The following is an 18,729-nucleotide window of genomic DNA, read 5'->3' on the forward strand; positions in this document are numbered from 1 at the left end:
CCTCCAGGATGTGGTTTACTAGGTGTGCCAGGAGATTGGGTTCCCAAGAGGGAAAGTTTGGGAGATGATGCTGAGTGGTAGGCAAGGATGGGTGAATCTGCATTCATATTGTCTTTCACTGTAAACCATCACTAGGCAGAGTCCACCTGTGGCTGTACACAGCATTTAACAACAGCCTTAATTGGTAACTAATAGATGGCTGAACATCTCTATGGGCTGTGGATCATCTTAGGACTCTTGTCTACAGTGACTCAGCATTGGAGGTTTTAGGTGGTGTCAGGAAGGGGGTTAAATGATCTCTTCCAAATACCTTATGAAAGATGAAGTTAAGGCTCAGATACAAGGACTTCTTCAAGATGGTAGGCAGTGAGTCGGCTGTCCCTTAGCTGCATCAGTGAGCCCTGAAGGCAGGATTAACAGGATGTGTATGTTACCCCTGCAGGGCACTGGATGACATTGTGTTGTATCTATTTCTAACTATAGAACATTCCTGTGGCTTGATTGGTTGCCAAAACACTGCGGTCTCCATGTTCTCTATTTCAACTCAGGGTTATTCTAGGACAAGAGGAGTTGCTGAAAGAAAAGCACCTCACAGCCTGGCCAGTGGTGGATGCTCAGCCCATGTGCATTTGTTTCCCTTTCCCCTGCTCCCCAGTGATCTGCTGGGCAGACTGCAGTAAGGAAGCAGATGTATTTATGGCACTGTAGGTGGTGATTATGCTCAGTTGATTTAGTCCTTGGCCTCAGTACATCAGTACATTATGGTGTAAGTCACCTGAGCTGGTGCTCTCAGCAGGATTTTGTTTTCTTCCCCAGATGAACTACACCAAGTATTAGTTCATAAGCACAGACAACTATGAAGCTCCCTTCTACATAGCCATTGCCCATCGCCCTCATCCTTAGGCTTTGGGTACCCTGTTCTCATCCCAGGATACAGGTGGACATCTTGGTGCTACGTTCAGTCGATTTCATGGGGGCCGCTTGTGTGCCCAGACACTGTTCTAGACTGAGAACATAGTAGTGAGCAAAAGAGCCAAAGATACACCCTCACAGGGCCAGTGTTCTAGTGAAGAGTAAAAGGAGTTGTTATGGTTTTCTCCTCGCAGTTGCAGATGAAGGATAGTTGTGGGTAATGGGTTGTGAGCAGAAGCCCCACTTCTGGGCTAAGGCTTTTGTTTGTTGGTGCAGGACTCTGTAGTGTTCTTCCTGCATCAGTCGTGGAAGCCCATATAGAAACAGGGGCCACAAAAAGTCAAAGTCATCTGGGATCCTGAGCCCCCCCACCTCCATGGAGAGCACCTGTAATGGACTTTATGGGAATGAGAAATAAACTTCTGTTAAACTACTGAGATGTTGGTGCCGTGTATTTTTGCAGCATACCCTGCCTGCCCAGGCAGAGGTGGCTATTCTACTAGAGTTCTGGAACCTTTTCCGTGGACTTTGCCCTTAGAAGATATTTGCCTCCTAGATGGCCCACTGAGCTCATGTAACACGGATAGGCACGCTGAGGAACTGACAAGACTAGGCAATAGGAAAGGACTGATTTTTTACCTGAGACAAGTCCAGGTTGGTCAGTTTTTCAAGTGCATGGAGCAACCATCTATCTTTCCCTCCCTCTCTGGTTTCATTCCCCTTTCCTTGCTCTCTGTTCCTCATGCTCCACTGTCCTTGTCTATAAGATGTCTATAAGATGATCAATGGGCTAGAGAGAGGATAGGTTGCCTTTCATTCCTCCCATGAGTGCAGGAGACTTTAAGCAATCACTTGGTAATTCCCTCTTTCATAGCTTCTGTGAGTTGTCTCAAATTACACAGGACCTAGGACAGAAGCACATTTGTCCTGATTGGTGACACGAAGGTGACTGCCCTCTGGACCAAGTGGTTGGGAAGAAGGTTGTACAGGAAAGCAGGAGCAGGACATTGCAGTTGAGAAGTGAGAAGCCTCTATCGGAGTGTCTGTGTAGCCAATAACCAGCAGCAGTGTTCCACAACTCAGGATTAGGATTAGGGTTGGACATGTGCACACTGGAAGAAGGAATTTCTGTAGCTTCCTCACATGAATGAGAGCAGATTACCAAAAAAGCAACATGGAATCAAAATGTATTTAGACATGGTTTAAAGAGAAAGTGTAACACACAACCCTAGGTTTAGCCTGAAACATTAGTATTAAATTTCTCAGAAATACATCCTTTATAACCAAATGATTCTAGGATAATCCAGAAGATGCTCCATTTCATATGGTTCAGATAACAGCCTTAGAGTGGCTGCAAGCTTGGTTCTGAGAACTGGATTGGTGACCTGCATATCCCCCAAATCCTCAACCTCTTCTCTGCACTGTGCTAAGTGGCCACAGTGCAGAGACTGCCAGACCTAGAGTTCTCCCCACCATTAGACAGACACCATCTGGAACCTCACACTGATCTTGAGAACCTCCACTGCCTTTGCTGGAGGGGAAGGTCAGGAGGAGAGCTTGGAATCAAATTAAAATGGTGGGGTTGATGAGCTTTTGGAACTATGAGAAGAGTGTTTCATTGCCCTGGAGAGCTGGAGAGCAAGAATGCTAAGCACTTTTTGAAGCTTGTATTACTGCTCTTGTTCTTTCAATGAAGAGGCACTTCTGCAATATTCAGTTCTATGATCTCTTCGAAACACCCAAATTTTAAAATCCAAACTTGCACAAGGGCTCTCTCTTCCTTTTGCTCAGGTACCGGTCATATCTGCTCTTATCCATCTGAGCACTGTATATATTTCCATCATAACATGCATCACCACTTAGAGTTGTTTGGATTGTTTACTTGTTTGTCTTCCCCCATGTAAGCATGAGGAGCGCAGGGGCTGTGTCTCATGTAGCCTTGACTCTTCAGTGTCAAGCACAAGACTGACACATTATCATCTGTAATAAACACAAGAATGGAATATTACAAAGGGGAGAGGCTGCAATGCAATGGCCACCTGCACATTAGCTTTGGTTACTCAGAGCATTGACTGGTTCAATAATCTTCCTTCTTGAGGTATCAAGTGCTTCATTGGTTGTGATGGCCATGAGTCCTAGTCTTGCTCTTTACCCGAAGAGGTAGAAGAAAAGAGCTTCAAGTCTTCTGAAGGATCACACAGAGAATTATATGTGGGGACCTATGATTATCCAAGGCTATCATTTTATCTGCATGAATGCTCAAACCCAAGGCTCAGAGATCTTCGCCCTGGAATAGGAAGAGTGGATTCCACGTACACTGCAGGAATATCACCCCCGCTCAGGTTGCTCCTCCTCCTGGTATCCATCTCTGCAATGTCTGCTCTCTAGCATTTGCTTTACTGGTAAGAAGAACCTGAAGGATCACACAGACCTAGCAGTCTTGTAAGTATTCGAGCCTCTCCTGCCATGGAGGATGTATATAGAAGGATCTGGAAAGGACCTTAGAAATCTAGGTCCTTCAGTGTATCCCAAACTGGTACTCAGAAAACACTGTCTGTGACATGTCTCTGTCTTCTCTTCTAATTGTTTGACCTTGTCTTTTGCAGTGTAGAAGTTTGTAATGCTAATGAAGTCCACCTTTTCATTTATTTCTTTCATGAGTTGTATATTTAGTGTTGTATCTAAAAAGTAATCACCAAACCCAAGATCATCTAGGTTATCTCCTATATTATCTAACAGGAGTTTTATTATCATTTACATTTAGGTTTAGAATTCATTTTGAGTTAATATTCTGAACGGTGTAAAATCTGTATGTTTTAAATTTTTTTATTTATTTATTCATGAGAGACGTGGAGAGAGAGAGGGGTAGGGAGGGAGAGAGAGAGAGAGAGAGAGAGAGAGAGAGGCAAAGACAGGCAGAGGGAGAAGCAAGCTCCATGCAGGGAGCCCGAAGTGGGATTTGATCCTGGATCCCAGGATCACACCCTGAGCCAGAAGCAGACACTCAACCACTGAGGCATTCAGGTGTCCCTCAATATATTTTTGAATATTAAACCAGCCTTGCATACCTGGAATAAGTTATACTATCTAATTCTTGTTTTTTTAAAAAAATATTTAAGAGAGAGAGAGAGAGAGACAGTGGACAGGGGGAGGAGCAGAGGAAGAGGGATAGAGGATCCAAGCAGACTCCATCCTGAGCACAGAACTCAATGCAGGGCTTGATCTCATGAGCCTGAGACCTCGACCTGAGCCACAACCAAGAGTCATATGCTCTTCTAACTGCACCACCTAGGCATCCCCACCGTATATTTCTTATTATACACTGTTGGATTTGATTTGGTAGTATTTTGTTGAGGATTTTTGAATCGATATTCCTGAGAGATACTAATTTGTAGGTGTCTTGTAATGTTTGTTTTGTTTGTTTGTTTGTTTTTGGTGTTACAGTAATACCTCATAGAGTTCCACTATTCCCATCCACTCCAGACACTGCTTGTCCTTTCGTTAAGGTCATCTTTCACCCCTGCAGACTATCCAGGCCCCTGTTCTCTGACTATGGCTTTACATCTATATTTCAGTTTTAGAAGATATGTTGAAATGTCCTCTATTCTATTGTCTAGGAAGCTTTACACTTTGGGGGAGTTTAGCAGATATTTGTTGACTGCCTGTTAGCATCCATTTTCCTTTCCTCTTTCCCAAAAACAGATTCCATTTGCAGATCAGTGCGGTTCCTGACCCTGATTTCTAGGAGTGAAATGTGACCTAAGTTAATAAAGGAGGATTCCTTCCACCTCCATGGCTGGAAGGAACATGGCTCAGGTTTAGGCATATGACCTTAAGCTGATCTCATCAGGACTTTTGTTGGAAATGCTAGGACAAATCCAGCTCTGGCTGGATGATACATGTAACCCTGTGGTTGTTGGCAGTCTTTCAGAAACTGGAGACATGTGGGCCTTCAATTGATACCAACCACCACAGGAGGCAGAGCAAGTGATAAATAGTCCTGGTGACACCACTGAGCGGTAGGATCAAGCATCACCTGATACCTAGAACTGCCCTTGACTCTTTAGCTACAAGAATCTTTGTTTAAGCCAGTGTAAATTGGAGTTTCTATCCTTTATAACCGAAAGAATCCTAATACGTAGGAAAATAACTGTTAAATATATGTAGGAGATAAAGAATCCTTATATACACCTATTTGAAATTTTCCATTGTAGAAATTATCAAACATACAGAAAAGTAGAGCACTATGATGAACCATTGTGTAGACTTCAACATTTTGCCAGTGACGTTTCATTTATCCCCTCCAGTGTTTTGTTTTTATTCTGTTTATTTTGTTAGGGTTATTTGTTTAGTTGTTGTGTATTTTTATTATTTTTAAAAAATATTTTTAATTTATTCATTCATTAGAGAGAGAGAGAGAGAGAAAGAGACACAACACAGGCAGAGGGAGAAGCAGGCTCCATGCAGGGAACCTGATGTGGGACTTGATCCCGGGACTCCAGGACCATGCCCTGGGCCAAAGGCAGGCACTAAACTGCTGAGCCATCCAGGGATCTCCTTATTACTTTTTTAGAGTAATGTCTGCACCCAATGTGGGACTCAAACTCATGTCCCTGAGGTCAGGAGTGGCATGCTCTACTGACTGAGCCAGCCAGGTGCCCCTTGAAAGTATTTTAAAGGAAATCTCAGACATTACAACATTTCACCCATAAATAGTTTAGTTTCTAAAAGATGAACAGGTCTTGACAATCTCTATTCATTTATTTATTTATTCATTCATTCATTCATTCATTCATTCACTCACTCACTCACTCATTTTGACTGAGCCAGTCTGGTGCCCCTGGCTTCATTTTTATGATTTTTATTTTTTAAAATAAATTTATTTTTTATTGGTGTTCAATTTACCAACATACAGAATAACACCCAGTGCTCATCCTGTCGAGTGCCCCCCCCAGTGCCCGTCACCCATTCACTCCCACCCCCACCCTCCTCCCCTTCCACCACCCCTAGTTCGTTTCCCTGAATTAGGAGTCTTTATGTTCTGTCTCCCTTTCTGATATTTCCCACACATTTCTTCTCCCTTCCCTTATATTCCCTTTCACTATTATTTATATTCCCCAAATGAATGAGAACATATAATGTTTGTCCTTCTCCGATTGACTGACTTCACTCAGCATAATACCCCCCAGTTCCATCCACGTTGAAGCAAATGGTGGGTATTTTCGTTTCTAATGGCTGAGTAATATCTATTTAAACCATCATTGAGAAACTATTCCCACTCAACAGAGGCCCTCTCTCCCACAGGAGGGAAGTTTAATTGAGAACAGGGCAGCTGCTTTTCACTTGCTCTGAGGGCAATCAGAACTTGCTTAACAACTTCCCAAGATGCCTAAGAGGACTCTCTTGGGTTCCTCTTTGTGGTATTCGATTATGAGAAAAACAGGCAACCCAAATGTATCATAATGAGAGAGGTCCTGGAGGGATGCCAGTTCCCTGTAACAATCAGCAGAGCAATTTATTAATAAAGTGAAACTACATGATCACCCTCTGTAGTTTTAACAAGCCCCAGAGTGATGGACTCACTAAGAGTTCAGTGACAGTAGTTAATAGATAGTTTTCTGGAAGCCACTAAAAAGCAAAGTAATAATTGTTATCATATTCTAATGTGACTGTATAGAGCATTCTCCCAGGAGCTAACGTGCCCTTATTTACCTACCTGCGGTGGCTTTAAATTTTTGTTCTTGAAATAAAGTGCAATATGTAAATGCTTTATACTAAAATCATAGGAATGTTGTGATAATTCACTCCCTCAGCATTCCTGCTTGATACTGCTTATTTCTTTTTATTTTAAAAGGGGGGGGCAAATTATATTATTATTTAAAAATTTGAGTACAATCAATTTTGTTGGCATTAAAATTAGAGGTATCTTAAATTTGAATGGATAAACCAAAAACCAGAAATTAAGCTTGGTAAAAATGGGAATAGTTTTCTAGTAATTACAGATTAGAACGCAGAAACCAATTTAGAGAAACATAGACAAACCCCATGTTTACAATGATTGTGCCACAGATTTAAACTTCAGTAGTTCATCAGTAAACTGTTCACATTTAGATCTTCACCTTGAGATTAGATAGCTGTTTCTTTAAAAAAAGATCTCAGTACCTTGTACACTTAACACTTAAAATTTCTCCATTGTATATATACAAAACACCTACTGTTTGGAAGGGCAAAATACATACTTTCATAACGAAACTATAATGTACCTGTCAAGTATGAACAATATACACATAATACATGGTATACAGGATTTACAAAATATAAAACATAATACAAGTTGTTGGTTGTAATTTTTTCAATTCATCTTTTGCACTTGTAAGTTACAAGGCGTACTTTCATTTCTGTACCAATTTTCTTTTCAAGAGTCCAAAGATTTTGAAAACTGACAGACATTGCAATCTGAGATCTAAGTTTGAATTTTTAGGAGAGTTTTTAAGTGTACTGCTGTCAACTCCCTATTTTGGTTGGAATTTTCGATAGTGCTTCCCATCCAGTGAATAGGAGGCTTTGGAAGAACACTAGGAGAAGGTGGATCATTAAACTTTGCCCCAACATATTTTTCCTTTTTGTTCACTTCAGTTAGAAATGCTGATTTCTTCAAATGCATATTTTTAATATTCTCAGTATTGTTAAAAGGCTTTTTTTCCTGCTTCGGAATTAAAGCAGATGAAACAAAATCCTGCCAAAGTTATTTTATTTCTTTTTGCAGAGGTGATCTTGGTTAGTGGTAAGTTATATTTGTTTTTCTGTTTATCTTTGGTTGTTCACACAAGTGTATATATACCATGAACAAGCTGGCCGTGGGGAATGGCAATTTTCTCCGATTTTCCCATCTTTGATTTTATTTTTATTTTTTATAATAAATTTATTTTTATTGGTGTTCAATTTGCCAACATACAGAATAACACCCAGTGCTCATCCCTTCGAGTGCCCCCGTAAGTGCCCGCCACCCAGTCACCTCCACGCCCCGCCCTCCCCTCCTCCCCTTCCACCACCCCTAGATTGTTTCCCAGAGTTAGGAGTCTCTCATGTTCTGTCTCCCTTTCTGATATTTCCTACCCATTTCTTCTCCTTCCCCTCTATTCCTTTTCACTATCATTTATATTCCCCAAATGAATGAGAACATATAATGTTTGTCCTTCTCCGATTGACTGACTTCACTCAGCATAATACCCTCCAGTTCCATCCACATTGAAGCAAACGGTGGGTATTTGTCATTTCTAATGGCTGAGTAATATTCCTTGTATACATAAACCACATCTTCTTTATTCATTCATCTTTCGATGGACACCGAGGCTCCTTCCACAGTTTGGCTATTGTGGACATTGCTGATAGAAACATCGGGGTGCAGGTGTCCCCGAGTTTCATTGCATCTGTATCTTTGGGGTAAATCCCCAACAGTGCAATTGCTGGGTCGTAGGGCAGATCTATTTTTAACCCTTTGAGGAACTTCCAGTTTTCCAGAGTAGCTACACCAGTTCACATTCCCACCAACAGTGTAAGAGGGTTCCCTTTTCCCCACATCCTCTCCAACATTTGTGGTTTCCTGCCTTGTTAATTTTCCCCATTCTCACTGGTGTGAGGTGGTATCTCGTGGTTTTGATTTGTATTTTCATGATGGCAAGTGATGCAGAGCATTTTCTCATGTGTGTGTTGACCATGTCTATGTCTTCCTCTGTGAGATTTCTCTTCATGTCTTTTGCCCATTTCATGATTGGATTGTTTGTTTCTTTGGTGTGGAGTTTAATAAGTTCTTTATAGATCTTGGAAACGAGCACTTTATCTGATGCGTCATTTGCAAATATCTTCTCCCATTCTGTAGGTTGTCTTTTAGTTTTGTTGACTGCTGTGCAAAAGCTTCTTATCTTGATGAAGTCCCAATAGTTCATTTTTGCTTTTGTTTCTTCTGCCTTCGTGGATGTATCTTGCAAGAAGTTACTGTGGCCGAGTTCAAAAAGGGTGTCGCCTGTGTTCTCCTCTAGGATTTTGATGGAATCTTGTCTCACATTTAGATCTTTCATCCATTTTGAGTTTATCTTTGTGTATGGTGCGAGAGAGTGGTCTAGTTTCATTCTTCTGCAGTGAATGTCCACATGCAGAAGAAGAAATCATACCTATTCTACTAAAGCTGTTTGGAAAGATAGAAAGAGATGGAGTACTTCCAAATTTATTCTATGAGGCCAGCATCACCTTGATTCCAAAAACAGACAAAGACCCCACCAAAAAGGAGAATTATAGACCAATATCCCTGATGAACACGGATGCAAAAATTCTCAAGAAGATACTAGCCAATAGGATCTAACAGTACATTAAGAAAATTATTCACCATGACCAAGTAGGATTTGTTCACGGGACACAAGGCTGGTTCAACACTCGTAAAACAATCAATGTGATTCATCATATCAGCAAGAGAAAAACCAAGAACCATATGATCCTCTCATTGGACGCAGAGAAAGCATTTGACAAAACACAGCATCCATTCCTGATCAAAACTCTTCAGAGTGTAGGGATAGAGGGAACATTCCTCAACATCTTAAAAGCCATCTACGAAAAGCCCACAGAAAATATCATTCTCAATAGGGAAGCACTGGGAGCCTTTCCCCTAAGATCAGGACTAAGACAGGGATGTCCACTCTCACCACTGCTATTCAACATAGTACTGGACGTCCTAGCCTCAGCAATCAGACAACAAAAAGACATTAAAGGCATTCGAATTGGCAAAGAAGTCAAACTCTCCTTCTTTGCCGATGACATGACACTCTACATAGAAAACCCAAAAGCCTCCACCCCAAGATTGCTAGAACTCATACAGCAATTTAGCAGCGTGGCAGGATACAAAATCAATGCCCAGAAGTCAGTGGCATTTCTATACACTAACAACAAGACTGAAGAAAGAGAAATTAAGGAGTCAATCCCATTTACAATTGCACCCAAAAGCATAAGATACCCAGGAAAAACCTAACCAAAGAGGTAAAGGATCTATACCCTAAAAACTATAGAACACTGCTGAAAGAAATTGAGGAAGACACAAAGAGATGAAAAAACATCCATGCTCATGGATTAGCAAAATTAATATTGTGAAAATGTCAATGTTACCCAGGGCAATTTACACGTTTAATGCAATCCCTATCAAAATACCATGGACTTTCTTCATAGTTAGAACAAATTATTTTAAGATTTGTGTGGAATCAGAAAAGACCCCGAATAGCCAGGGGAATTTTAAAAAAGAAAACCGTATCTGGGGGCATCACAATGCCAGATTTCAGGTTGTACTACAAAGCTGTGGTCATCAAGACAGTGTGGTACTGGCACAAAAACAGACACACAGATCAATGGAACAGAATAGAGAACCCAGAAATGGACCCTCAACTCTGTGGTCAACTAATATTTGACAAAGCAGGAAAGACTATCCACTGGAAGAAAGACAGTCTCTTCAGTAAATGGTGCTGGGAAAATTGGCCATCTTTGATTTTAAACCTCTCTTCTGAAGGAGGGTTGCCTGGGCGCCAGGGGCGGCAGCTGGCCAGGGAACGGGCTCGCTTCCTCAGTTTGAGCTGCGGCCGCAAGACCCGGGGCCAAACTGGAGGCCCGGTCTGGGACTTCTTGCGCTCAGCTCGCCCGTCGCGGGGCCCCGCCCGGCCTCGAGGCTCCCCGGTGCTGCTGGTACTGATGGAAGCGGCTGGGCAGCTGCCCCGCCGGGCTGACCCGCACCCTCTTCTTGCGCCGCTTCTTTGGCGCTGCCAGAGAGGTGCCTCCCGCCGGAGCCAGACCGCAGTTGGACAGAGGCGCTGGGGCGCGAGGCTGCGGGGTCAGGCAGGGACCGTCTCCCCCAAGGAAGTGAGGGAGGAAGAGGGTGGGGGGCAGTGCCCGGGGTCGGGATTCGGGGTAAAGGCGGCGGGGCGGTGGTCACCATGGGGAGAACTCCGAAGTAACCGCGGGCGGAAAAGCCCAGGGGTGCAAGTCGGCCGCCCAGGACAAGTGGCTCCCGCTGCGGGACGGAGACGACGGTCATAGCTCTAGGAGAAAAGTGGCTCAGCGAGAAGAAAGGAGGCAGAGAAGCCAGGGATTGCAGGGCGGCGGCGCAGCAACCGATAATGTATTTCTAATTAGCATCTGACCATCACATTTCCATAACTGCTAGGATGCAGAGTGACCTAGAAATTTAATATTCCTATTCTATTTTCTTTTCTTCTCCATTTGATACTTTATTTACTCTTGATGAGGAATTTTCTTTCCTTTTCCTTTGTTGGCATCCATTCTATCTCTTGATCCTCCTCCTGGAGTTATTCTAAAGAGCTACTGTGTATTCCAACACACACGGCCCTCCCTCATCGTCAAGAAATGTACATTTCTGTGAAAGGTTCTTTTATGGCTGGTTAATACTTCCCATAGTTTATCATTGATAAAAGCCTACCTAACTAACCAAATGTTATTGCAACTAGAATTCCTGGTACATTAAGCTACTGTTTATCACCTGAAATTCCCAAGTTGACACTTAAATTAACCTACTTCCAAAACTGGTTCTGTCCTTATTTCCATGTGGGGATGTTGGCTCTTTAACCCTTTTAGAAAGCTATCCACTGCGAATGTTCATTCATCCATTCAACATTGGGCAAATATTTAGCGAGCACTTTCTATGTGCCAGACATTGTGTGATGTGCTCGGATTTTACATTCACAAACATTTTGTGTTTTGCTTCTAAAGAATGCTGGATTGGGGATAAAGAGGGCATCCTCTACCCTTCTTTACAGTTAGCAGCATTTGAATATGTTACTAGTATGATTACTGAATTATGGGATGCTCTGAGATTCCTTTTCAAGTTTAAGAGCATATCAGCTATCCATAAAGATGTCCCCTGCCTCCAGATCTATTTTCTCAGGCTTAACATTCCTGGAAGTCAGCAATCAGGCCAGCACACCATGAGTCACTTTGAGGAAATCAAGTATTGGCATCAGAATGCCCATATGCGATACAGCACGTTACTAGACTTGCCATGGGAATGAATACACACCTACTACCAGAGCCATGACCTATTTTCTGTTTTCCACTCAGTAATATTTCAAGTGTGTTTCCAAGACTACCCAAGTACTGGCATTATCTTGGTGCATTTATCAAAGTCCAGAGACTTGCTGGTTCAGAATTTTTATTGGTCAGCACGCTTAGAGTAGATGAAGTTCTCAGACAGCAGGATCACAAAGACTAATAAGCTTCTAAGTTAATATATAAAACCAGGGGATCCCTGGGTGGCTCTTTGGCGCCTGCCTTTGGCCCAGGGTGCAATCCTGGAGTCCCGGGATAGAGTCCCGCGTCGGGATCCCGGCATGGAGCCTGCTTCTCCCTCTGCCTGTGTCTCTGCAACCCCCCTCTGTCTATGAGTGAATAATAAATAAAATCTTTAAAAACAACAACAACAACAACAAAACAGAACAAGGGCAGCCCCAGTGGCTCAGCGGTTTAGCGCCACCTTCAGTCCAGGGCGTGGTCAGGCTCCCTGCATGGAGCCTGCTTCACCCTCTGCCTGTGTCTCTGCCCCTCTCTGTGTGTCTCTCATGAATAAATAAATAAAAATATTAAAATAAATAAAGCTTAAAAAGAAAAACCAAACCCTTCTAATCCTTAAAAAAAAAAAAAGTCTGGTCCCAAAAAAAGCACTCTTAAGATATTTTGTCTGTGACACGGGGTTGTCCCAGCAACATTCTTTTCAACTACGTCAGCTCCTTGTCTCTGTAGGGAGAGACAGAGTCACCTGGGAGCAGATCTTTGGTCTTCTGGGGTCAAGTGCACATACCTGCTGTGGGTCATGGACCCGAGCGGCAAGGACACAAGCGAGGAGGCTAAAGAGAAACCTCCTACAGAAGGGCTCCTGTCCTTCCCAGCATGCTCTGGGGTGGGCGGGGATCAAGGAGGTTGAGGCTGAGTGAAGAGGTGTAGATAAAGGGTCCCCGTCCCTCTGGAACAAACTTCCTGCCGCAAGTTAGGGAAGCTTGTTGAGCGATGAAGTGCAGTGGCCCTGGATCAGGTCCCATAGGAAACAGGAAAAAGCCATCCCCACAGAGAAGAAGACAAGTCCAGGCTGATGACAGGCCACCTCAGGGCCTCGGAGCGGTTCTGCAAGGTCTGGTCACCGTCACGAAGACTCTAAGTCCCTGTGGACCCAACTCACCCCAGAACTGGAGAGAACAAAAGCGTGACATGGAAGGAGAAGACGAAACTCTAAATCGGAGCCGGTGGGGCCCTCTGCCGCAGCTGGCAGAGCCTGTCCCATCAAGGACACCATCACAGCAGCGACCGACTGTCCCTCAGCCTGCCTGGGACCTGTGACCAGCCGCAGCACCAGCACATGGCCGGGCCAGCCAGGCCCCACCCCCACCCCACCCCAACACCTGGCGCTTGAAAGCAGGACTAGCCCCATCTGAACTTCATAACATGACACCAAGGTTTCAGATCCGCCCCCCCCCCTTTTTTAAAGTGACCATTCTCAAGTCTGCAATCTGGTCACTTTATATGAAGGGACTTTTATTTTATTATTATTATTTTTAAGATTTTATTTATTTATGCATGAGAGACATAGAGAGAGAGAGGCAGAGACACAGGCAGAGGGAGAAGCAGGCTCCATGCAGGGAGCCCGACATGGGACTCGATCCTGGGTCTCCAGGGTCAGGCCCTGGGCTGAAGGTGGCGCTAAACCGCTGAGCCACCTGGGCTGCCCTCAGATCCCCTTTTTATCACCGTGCAACCCAACTGCTTTTCTTTCCAGCTCGGAACCACCACACTGATCAATTTCATGCTCTTTCAGATCACACACAGACATACAGAAACCCACTTCAGCTCTCACCTAGGAGGTCTGGTTTGTTTTCCTCTTTACTCAAAGCACTTTAAAAAGATTATTATTTCGTTACCTGTAACAGATCTTCACTGAGGACTTCTGTTTTCTCAGCCCTGGGGGGGTGGTGGTGGTGGTGAATCAGAAGTTCAGAGTTACAAATCCAGAAATGCAAAGCAATCCATGAAATTTACTAATTCTCATCCTGGGCAGAAATGAATGATAATGTAGGGGACAAATTCCACCAATTTTTACATCAGAGGGCTGCCTAAGCAAAACCAAAATAAAAAATGAAGGTTTGCAGAGAATAGCAACCCCAAACACGAAAAAAGGATGGAGACCAATACTGCTGTATTGAAATAAGTGTGTTACAAATCCAGGAACTATTCTCTAATACTCGCTCCAGATAATAACAACTGAGCATTCCCTCTTTCAGATATCTTATCCTTACCTTAAAAATAAACAAAGTATTTTCACAGCTTTCCTCCACCTATGCCTTCTAACTACCATTAACTACCCAGACATTTCCAGAAAGACGACCTAGTGCCCAACAATTAGCAGGGGAGCATATGGAGCTGCTGGAGCCTCTGTTGCCAGATCACAGTACTTTCTTAACAAGAGTTTCCTCTGTAATCCAAAAGGACAGCATCGTTGCTGTACATAAACCCAGAATGACTGCAATCCAGGTGCCAGGTTGAGACTTCTGGTTAAATAGTGATTAAGGTCAGGCCCCCTGGGTGGCTCAGCAATTGAGCATCTACCTTTGGCTCAGGTCGTAATCCCAGGGTCCTGGGATTGAGTCCTACAGCAGGCTCCCCTGCTTCTCCCTTTGTCTATGCCCTGCCCCATCTCTGTCTCTCTCATGAATAAATGAAATCTTAAAAAAAAAAGTAAGTAAATAAATAGTGTTTGAGACCAACTCAATTATCATCCCTACCCAACTCCCACTGAAATGAACAAGGAGACTTTTATTTATTTATTTATTTTTATTGATTTTTTAAAATTTTTTTAATTTTTTTTAATTTTTTTTAAATTTTTTTTATTTATTTATGATAGTCACAGAGAGAGAGAGAGAGAGAGAGAGAGGCAGAGATATAGGCAGAGGGAGAAGCAGGCTCCATGCACCAGGAGCCCGACGTGGGATTCGATCCCGGGTCTCCAGGATCACGCCCTGGGCCAAAGGCAGGCGCCAAAGCGCTGCTCCACCCAGGGATCCCAATTTTTTTAATTTTTATTTATTTATGATAGTCACACACACAGAGAGAGAGAGAGAGAGAGAGGCAGAGACATAGGCAGAGGGAGAAGCAGGCTCCATGCACCCGGAGCCCGACGCGGGACTCGATCCCGGGTCTCCAGGATTGCCCCTGGGCCAAAGGCAGGCGCCAAACCGCTGCGCCACCCAGGGATCCCTGATTTTTTTTTTTTTACAAGGAAACTTTTAAAAGGAAAAGAACAAGTCTGTTTCAGCCCTGAACATTCTGGGAGGTGGGGAAAAGAGAACACCCATTAATCAACCAGAATTTTGAAGTCTTTTTAATAAGATATGTTGCAGAATGGAAGGCTGCATGATCTTGCCCATGAACGAATCCAATGCAAGGGAAGGAAGAGCCATTGGCCAGAAACTGGATGGGACTACCTAGAATGACCTCAAGACCCTGCTGAGTACAGAGCGATACCAACCAGTTGCATGAGGTTGTGTTGTGCCCAAGATTGCGAATCTGAGAAACCACCAAGGAGCCTACACCGATTGCAAACACACGAGGGTTTATTTACAAGCTCAAGCTTGGGTCCAAGTATACCCGATACAACGGAGCAGGGACTTGGACCCCGAGACTAAGAGGCATAGCAGCTTTATAGGGGCCAGTGGCCAAATGGGATTGTAACATATGCAGAAAGTTGCACAGTCATGTCAGTCCACACGCAGGTGGCCAATTGAATTACATTTTACCCTATAGTGACCATTTGAACTGGCCTATCACTCTGGTCAGAACTGGCGCCCAGTTTTGGCGAGCACAAGGTGGGGTTACATTTTTATGAGCCGATTTCCGGTAAGGGTGTGCTCAGCGGCTTGACTAGGGTGGGGCAGCACCTTAAACAATAAGCAGGTCATGTAGGGGTCATACAGGAGGTGGCAGGTACAGCACAAAATGGAGTTAGTCCTGCTCTGCTTGTCCAGGGGTAGGGAATTTTTGTTAAATTTCCTGGGTCCCACAGTTGGTGGTGCATACCCCCAGCCCACTCTTGGACAATGGCAAGTCAGGTGAAAGCTGGCACCACCACAAAGGATTCCAATACCAGTTGTCACCGCCGCACCCTGGTTAACAGAGATGCTGATGGCAATGGCTTACACACCAGTTTCTACAGGAAACCAGAGCTCTGACCTAACTCAAATACCTCCCAGGTCCACAGGAGCAGAGCCTGGAGATGAGGTCCAGGCCCAGCTTTCAGAGAAGGCCAACATTCAACTCTACGAACAAGTTCTGCAAGCAGCATGCCAAAGGATGCCATTTCAGCCCTTGCTCAGCATACAGGGTGCCAGCCATTGCTGACACGCCAAACGTAAGTAGTCATGCCAGTTAGGGAAGTGGAGCAGGGCCTCAGCTGCCTAGGAGCTCAAGCAATCGGCCCCAAAAGGAACCCTGACTGTCAGCCTCACGGGGACATACCTGGCATGAGACCACCACAGCTGCACCATGACCCCTACTTACCAAGAGCCTTGTCCCTCCTCTAGCGAAACACTACCACCAGATTGTGCAACTTCTGTCTCATCTTCTCTGGCGAGGGCCCTGTATACCTCACACAGAACTCTGAAATCTCTTCCTTCTAGAAGTGTAAGTATACGCAGACAAAAGTCCCCAAGGCCAACTAAAATGTTCAAAGTTCAAAATAAGAGATTCAGAGCAAATTAAGTCCCTTTATGAAATAAAAATATTTTTAAACTATCACAGAAGAAGAGGAAAACCTAATTTTAAAATCCCAGTATGGGGGCAGCTGGGTGGATCAATGGGTTAAGTGTCTGCCTTCAACTCAGGTCATGATTCTGGGTCCTAAGAATGAGCCTCGCACTGGGCTCCTTGCTCAGTGAGGAGCCTGCTTCTCCCTCTCCTTCTGGCCCTCCTTCCCACTTGTGTGCTCTCTCTCTCTGTCACAAATAAATAAATAAACCTTAAAAATGAAATCGAATCCCAATGTGGGCCATTAGCAAGTATGAGAAAGCAATAGCTCGGTGGTACAGCAGAAACAACTATGTGCATCTTTTCCCAGCAATCTCACATGAGAAATTTGAAATAAAAAATCAAATACAATACAAACAACTGCAAACAATTCAAATCAGGGCTTCTGGCGGGTGGCGGGGTGGGGTGGGGCATGAACACAGCACTGCAATAGCCACAAAGAAAATAAAGCAAATGGGGATGCTTGGGTGGCTCAGTGGTCAACTGTCTGCCTTCAGCTCAGGGTGTGATCCTGGAGTCCCGGGATCAAGTCCCACATTAGGCTCCCTGCAGGAAGCCTGCTCTCTCTCTGCCAATTCTCTGCCTCTCTCATGAATAAATAAATAAAATCTTAAAAAAAAAAAAAGAAAGACATCAAATGTAAAAACAAATCAAATACTAACTTCAGGAAAAACAAAAAGCCCATCAGAAATAGTCATAGTACACTAGTATGCTTTGCTGCAGATAACTGGTTGGATATAATAATGTAGATATCAAACAGTAATATATCAAAAAATTGTAATATAACTTGGAAGGAAAAGGGAGCAGAAGCAGAGAAGAAAGTCACATAGAGCACTAAACCCTCATTTATCAGGATGGGAAACCATAAGTAACAACTAAAACTTGGTAACTTGAAAGATATCAGTTTACCTATTATCTCTAAGTATAGACAGGACTAAATGCCAGAATAAACAGAAATTTGAAAACAGAAATTTGAAAATAGCTGCCTCTATAGTTTGGGAATCTCAACTGGGACAATGGGATCTAGAAAGAGAACCCACTGGGATAACTCTTTTGCTATTATTTAACTTTCTAAACCGTGTGTATGTGTGTGTGTGTGTGTGTATATATATCTATAGATATATACACACACACACATATACATATACATAGTTTCAAGTTTTAAAAAATAGTATGTCATGTTTTTTAGTGACATGCTGGATATGGTTTCAAGTGAAGCATAACTTCACGTGAAGCATAATTCTAACTTAAAATAAGGGGTCTGACAATCTGCACAAAAGTACAACAGAACACATACCTAAGAATGTCCAAAACACAAAACAAATCCATATATTTCCTGTCCTTTTTTCAAAATAACAACTCTTTAATTTAAATTTAGAGGTCAAAGGTTGCGGAAGAGGAGGTGGGCAGGGATTTGGGGTAACTGCATGGACAGGCACTGAGGAGGGCAGTTGATGGGATGAGCATTGGGTGTTATGCTATATGTTGGGAAATCAAACTTTAATAAAACTTTAATAAAAACAAACAACAACAATAAAATGAAAAAATAAATTTAGAGGTACTTTATCTAGAAATCAATATGGAGATGGAGATATATACATGGGACTTATGATACGAAAATGTTAACATATTCCTTGAAAATAAGTTTATCCTATGTTTCCTGCTTTGTGGACATTCTATATTACATTGATAAAATTTAGAGAGACATCCAATGTATCTTTTTTTAAAAGGTTTTATTTATTTATTTATTTATTTATTTGAGAGGGTACCCATCCATGCAGGGGAAGAGGCAGAGGGAGAAGGACAGAATCTCAAGCAGATTCCCCACTGGGTTCAGGGCTTAATGTCATGACCCTGAGATCATGATCTGAGCCCAAATCAAGAGTTGGATGCCTAGCCTCCTGAGCCAGCCTGGCTCCCCCACAATCTATCTTTTTAACCAGATTTTTAAAATCTACTGCAATTATTAAAAATTACCTATTA

At 43.2% G+C, this 18,729-nt stretch overlaps 1 long non-coding RNA gene and 1 pseudogene across 6 annotated transcripts in view; both read right to left on the reverse strand.

The window, feature by feature from the left end:
* LOC144318894 (uncharacterized) overlaps positions 1–18,729 on the reverse strand; it is a 131,772-nt gene that overhangs the window by 51,515 nt on the left and 61,528 nt on the right. The gene's annotated exons all lie outside the window — the stretch shown is intronic.
* Positions 5,925–13,306, reverse strand: LOC144318891 (proline-rich nuclear receptor coactivator 1-like; annotated as a pseudogene).

Source organism: Canis aureus, chromosome 8, assembly GCF_053574225.1.
Source record: "Canis aureus isolate CA01 chromosome 8, VMU_Caureus_v.1.0, whole genome shotgun sequence".
NCBI lineage: Eukaryota > Metazoa > Chordata > Mammalia > Carnivora > Canidae > Canis > Canis aureus.